The sequence below is a fragment of the Chiloscyllium plagiosum genome, chromosome 44 (assembly GCF_004010195.1).
Source record: "Chiloscyllium plagiosum isolate BGI_BamShark_2017 chromosome 44, ASM401019v2, whole genome shotgun sequence".
NCBI lineage: Eukaryota > Metazoa > Chordata > Chondrichthyes > Orectolobiformes > Hemiscylliidae > Chiloscyllium > Chiloscyllium plagiosum.
Genome location: NC_057753.1, coordinates 6,841,960 through 6,848,752, shown reverse-complemented (window position 1 = coordinate 6,848,752; position 6,793 = coordinate 6,841,960).

Genomic DNA, 6,793 nt, shown 5'->3' with positions numbered 1-6,793 from the left:
CAAAGATGTGCAGGTTAAGGTGGATTGGTCATGCTAAGGTGACCATAGTGTTCAGGGGTGTTAGGTTAGGTGCATTAGTCGGGTAAACGTAGGGGAATGGGTCTGAGTGGGGTTGCTTTTTGGAGGGTTGTTGTCTACATCTTGGACTGAATCGCCTGTTTCCACACTGTCGGGATTCTGTGTGGGCACCAGGGGCAACTGAAACTTTTGATATTTGCCACAGAGCGCAAGAATGAGTTGTGCCATGTTTCTTGGAAGTCAGATGGCGTTCTGAGGAAGGGTAACTGTGCCTGAGATGCAAACGTTGATTTCTGTTCACAGATGCTGCCAGACTTGCTGAACTTTTCCAGCAACCTCTGTTTTTGTTTCTGATTTACAGCATCTGTGATTTTTTTCAGTTTTTATTTTACTCTTGTAATTTTTAAAAAATTCATGAATTAATGCACCGCTTTCCTGTGATTTCACTATTTCGATAGAATCCCTACAGCGTGGAAAGAGGCCATTTGACCCAACAGGTCCACACCTACCCTCCAAAGAGTAACCCACCCAAACACATTTCCCCTACCCTATTGATGTACATTTACCCCTGACTAATGCACTTAACCTACATATCCCTGTACACTATAGGCAACTTAGCCTGGCCAGTTCACCAAACCTGCACATCTTTGGACAGTGAGAGGAAACCAGAGCACCCAGAGGAAAGCCATACAGACATGAGGAGAATGTGCAAACTCCACATAGCCAGTTGCCTGAGGCTGGAATTGAACGCAGGTCCTGGCGCTGTGAGGCAGCAGTGTTAACCACTGAATCACTGTGGCACTCTTCCTAGTCATCTGTCTCCTGAAGGTAGAGCTACCAAACTAGGAATTTTTTCTGTCTGCTCAGTTGAAGCTGTGGCCTTTCAAACAATAAACCCTGTAAAATTACCTTACAAAGCATGGGCAAAATAAAAACAAACAAAAACACCTTATCCCCTCCATGCAGAATTCCAATCATGCCCTAAATTTACAGCAATTCCACACAGGCAGTCGCCCGAGGCTGGAGTTGAATGTGAGACTCTGGCAAAGTGACGTAGCATTGCTAAACACGGTGCTAGTGTCAATGTCTAATTCCTGTAGTTGCTTGGGACTCATTGGTGTTTAACCAGTCCTGATGAAAGAGAAATCCCAATTCACACACTGGGTAGATGGATAGTTTATACCCAGTGTGGATGCTTTGATTTAAACTGATGTTGTAATCATTTCCATAACAGTAATGCAATGTGATTAACATGTCAACCACAATACCAGCATTTTGAAATAAGCAGAGTTGAGTAACAAACAACCCAGAGCAGATATGCTGCTTTTTGTCATTTATAAAAATGTTTTGGATGTGTATTGAGAGGGAATGGTTAGTAAGTTTACAGTTGACACCAAAATAGGTGATATAATGGACAATAAAGGATATCCCAGCGTAAACTGGGACCTTGATTAGATGGGCCAGTGGGCCAAGAAGCAGCAGATGGAGTTTAGACAAATGTGATGTCATGCATTTTGTTCAGGCAAAGCTGGGCAGTTAACGGTAGGGCACTGCGGAGTGTTGACAAACAAAGAAACCTAAGAATGTAGTTGTATAGTTCGTTGAAAGTGGAGTCTCAGGTAAATAGGGTGGTGAAGAAGGCAGTTGGCATGCTTGCCTTTATTGGTTGTTGCATTGAATAAACGAGTTGGGATGTCATATTTCAGCTGTACATGACACTGGCTAAGCCACTTTAGGAATACAGTGTAAAACTTTGGTCACCCTGCTATGGGAATGATGTTGCTAAACTTGAAAGTGTGTAGATAAGATTTACAAAGATGTTGGCAAATCTAGGGGGTTTGAGATATGGGGAGAGGCCGAAGAGGCTGGGGCTTTTTCCTTACCTGGAGCAACGGACGCTGAGGGGGTGATCTTATGGCAGTTCATGAAATCAGGAGGGGCATAGATGAGTTGAATGGCCACAGTCTTTTCCCCAGGGGAGGGGAGTCTAAAAGTAGATGTTTAAGTTGAGAGGGAAAAGTTTTAAAAGGGATTGGATGGGCAACATTTTCATGCAGAGGACGTTGTACATATGAAACAAGCTGACAGAGATCGTGTTTGAATCAGGTACAATTTCAACATTTAAAAGTCATCTAAATGGATACATGAATAAGAAGTGTTTAGAAGGATGTGGGCCTAACATAGGCATATGAGGCTACATCAGTTAACGATATCTGGGCAGGGCAAGTGAGCTGGACTGAAGGGTCTGTTTCAATGCTGTATGATTCATTCACTGGAGTTAGTAAGAGTAAAATCTTTGGACTGTGGTCTTTGTGAATTCACTGGTGTTTAAACAGGATTGGTGACCAAACAAATCCCTTCCCATACACAGAGTAAGTGAACATTTTGTCCCCAGCGTGAACTCACTGGTGCATAGCACATTTCATGAAACATGAAAGCCTTTTTTGCAGTCAGAGCCGGGTAATGGTTTCCACCCGCCATGTATTTGCCGGTGTATCAGGAAGCTGGATGAGGGAGTGAATTCCTTCCCACACTGAGAGCAGTTGAATGATTTCTGCCTGGTGTTATGTTAGTGGTGTGCCAGCAGGGTTGATGAATCAGTCAAGCCTGTTTCCACACACAGAGTAGGTGAAAGGCCTCTCCTCAGTGTGAACTCACTGTCATACCAGAAACTGCGAAGACTGAGTGAATACCTTCACAAAATCAGAGCAGTGAATGGCTTCTCCCCAGTGTGAATTCACTGGTGACTCAGCAGTTTGGATAACAATCTAAAATCCTTCATGGATTCCATGCTAGTATATTACCACTAATGTGCTCTGATTTGGCAATCTCACACTTACATGCGATGTTATTAAAGTATTCTGGAAATACAAACTCCCTGATCAATTGGTTTTCCTGTACCTTGTTTACCAGTTATATCCTCAAAAACTTTCAATAGTTTTGTCAATAGTGTTTCCCTTTCATAAACCAATGTTGACTTTGTGCAAACTGATTGATGCTTTGCAAATGTTTGTTTATCTCATCCGTCATAATAGACTCCAGCATCTTGTGATAAATGATGGACTCATCAGCTTTGAATCTCGGAGAAGTGTTAGAACATAGAACATTTCAGTGTAGTACAGTCCCTTCGACCCTCGATGTTGTGTCGACCTGTGAAAACAATCTGAAGCCAATCCAATGAACACACTTCCATTTTTATCCATATGACTACCCAATAAACTTTAAATGCCGTTAAAGTTGGTGAGTCTACTACTGTTGCAGGCAGTGCATTCCACGCCTCTAATACTTTGTGAGTGAAGAAACTACCTCTGTCATCTGTCCTATTCTATTATCCCTCAATTAAAAGCTATGTCCTCTCATGCTATCCATCACCATCCAATGAAAAAGGCTCTCACTGTCCACCCTATATAATACTCTGATCACCTGATATGTCTCAACTAAGTCACCTCCCAACCTTCTTCTCTCCAATCAAGTCCCTCAGCCTTTCCTCGTACGACCTTCCATCCATACCATGCAACAGCCTAGTAAATCTCATCTGAACCTTTTCCAAAGCTTCTACATCCTTCCTGTAATGTGGTGACTAGAACTGCATGCAATACTCCAAGTGCAGCCATCCCTGAGTTTTGTACAACTGCAGCATGAACCCGTTACTCCGAAACTCAATCCCTCTACCAATAAAAGCCAACACACTGTATGGCTTCTTAACAACCCTATCAACCTGGGTGGCAACTTTCAGGGATCTATGTACCTGGATACTGAGATCCCTCTGCTCGCCTACACTACCAAGAATCTTATCATTAGCCAAATACTCTGCATTCCTGTTCCTCCTTACAAAGTAAGTCACTTCACATTTTTCTGCAGTAAACTCCATTTGCCACCTCTCAACCCAGCTCTGCAGCTTAGCTATGTCCCTCTGTAATCTACAACACGCTTTGGCACTGATCACTAGTCTACTGATCTTAGTGTCATCTGCAAATTTACTAACCCATCCTTCTCCGCCCTCATCCAGATCGTTTATAAAAAACAACAAACAGCAGTGGACCCAAAACACATCCTTGTGGTACGCCACTAGTACCTAAACTCCAGGATGAACAATTCCAAGCAATGCCCATCCTCTGTTTTCTTTCAGCTCACCAATTTCTGATCCAAACCACTAAATCACCATCAATTCTATCCCTCTTTACTTTGTGCCTACCATGGTGAACCTTACTGAAAATCAACTGATTTACCTTCATCCACCTGTTTGGTAACATTCTCAAAAAACTCAATAAGGTATGTGAGGCATGACCTACTCTTCACAAAACCATGTTATCTATCCCTTATCAATAGACAATAGGCAATAGGTGCAGGAGTAGGCCATTCAGCCCTTCGAGCCTGCACCGCCATTCAATATGATCATGGCTGATCTTTCCTAATCAGTATCCTTTTCCTGCCTTATTTCCATAACCCTTGATTCCACTATCTTTGAGAGCTCTATCCAACTCTTTCTTAAATGAATCCAGAGACTGGGCCTCCACTGCCCTCTGGGGCAGAGCATTCCACACAGCCACCACTCTCTGGGTGAACAAGTTTCTCCTCATCTCTGTCCTAAATGATCTACCCCGTATTTTTAAGCTGTGTCCTCTGATTCGGTACAAGCCCAGTCGCTTCAGTCTTTCAGTATATGGTAATCCTGCCATTCCAGGAATTGTCCTCGTGAACCTACGCTGCACTCCCTCAATAGCCAGAATGTCTTTTCTCAAATTTGGAGACCAGAACTGCACACAGTACTCCAGGTGTGGTCTCACCAGGGCCTTGTACAGCTGCAGAAGCACCTCTTTGTTTCTATACTCAATTCCTCTTGTTATGAAGGCCGGCATGCTATTAGCCTTCTTCACTACCTGCTGTACCTGCATGCTTGCTTTCATTGACTGGTGTACAAGAACACCCAGATCTCTTTGTACTGCCCCTTTACATAAATTGATTCCATTGAGGTAGTAGTCTGCCTTCCTGTTCTTGCTACCAAAGTGGTAACCATACATTTATCCACATTAAACTGCATCTGCCCACTCACTTAACTTGTCCAGGTCACCCTGTAATCTCCTAACATCACCCTCACTTTTCACCCTGCCACCCAGCTTTGTATCATCAGCAAATTTGCTAATGTTATTGCTGATACCATCTTCTATATCATTAACATATATTGTAAAAAGCTGTGGTCCCAGCACGGATCCCTGCGGTACCCCACTGGTCACTGCCTGCCATTCCGAAATGGAGCCGTTTATCACTACCCTTTGTTTCCTATTAGCCAACCAATTTTCAATCCAATCTAGTACTTTGCCCCCAATACCATGCACCCTAATTTTACTCACTAACCTCCTGTGTGGGACTTTATCATAAGCTTTCTGAAAGTCCAGGTACACTACATCTACTGGATCTCCCTCATCCATCTTCAGAGTTACGTCCTCAAAAAATTCCAGAAGGTTAGGCAAGCATGATTTCCCCTTCATAAATCCATGCTGACTCTATCCTATCCTGTTACTACTATCCAGATGTGCAGTAATTTCATCCTTTATAATAGACTTCAGCATCTTTCCCACCACTGAGGTCAGACTAACTGGTCTATAATTTCATGCTTTCCCTCTCCCACCTTTCTTAAAAAGTGGTATAACATTAGCCACCTTCCAATCCTCAGGAACCGACCCCAAATTTATCAAACTCTGGAAAATAATCACCAACACATCCACGATTTCCCGAGCCACCCCCTTCAGTACCCTGGGATGTAGACCATTAGGCCCCAGAGACTTATCAACCTTCAGACCTAACAGTCTCCCCAACACCAAATCCTGGCAAATATAAATTCCCTTAAGTTCAGGACCTTCAGCCACTGTTACCTCAGGGAGATTGCTTGTGTCTTCCCCAGTGAACACAGATCTGAAGTACCCATTTAATTCTTCTGCCATTTCTTTGTTCCCCGTAATATATTCCCCTGTTTCTTCAAGGGCCCAATTTTAGTCCTAAACATTTCTTTGCCTTGCACATACTTATAAAAGCTTTTACTATCCTCCTCTATATTATTGGCCAGTTTACCTTCATACCTCATTTTTCCTCTGCGTATTTCCTTCTTAGTAATTCTCTGTTGCTCTTTAAAGGCTTCCCAGTCCTCAGTTTTCCCACTTATCTTTGCTATGTTATACGTTTTCTCTTTTAACTTTATATGTTTCTTAACTTCCCTCGTCAGCCACGGCCGCCCATGCCTCCTCCTGGGATCTTTCTTCCTTTTAGGAATGAACTGATCCTACAACGTCTGCATTATACACAGAAATATCCGCCATTGTTCCTCCACAGTCAACCCTGCTAAGGTATTGCACCATTGAACTTTGGCCAGCTCCTCCCTCATAGCTCCATAGTTCCCTTCATTCAACAGAAGTACTGTCACTTCCGACTGTACCCTCTCGCTCTCAAATTGCAGATTGAAGCTGAATGGATTAGGGTCACTACTTCCCAATGGCTCCTTCACTTCGAGGTCTCTGACCAATTCTGGTTCGTTACACAATACCAGATCCAGAATTGCCTTCTCCCTGGTCGGCTCCAGCACCAGCTGCTCTAAGAATCCATCTCTGAGGCACTCCACAAAGTCTCTTTCTTGAGGCCCAATACCATCCTGATTCTCCCAGTCTACCTGCATGTTAAAATCCCCCATAACAACTGTAGTGACATCTTTGCGACAGGCCAATTTCAGCTCCTGATTCAACTTACATCCGACATCCAGACTACTATTTGGGGGCCTGTAGAT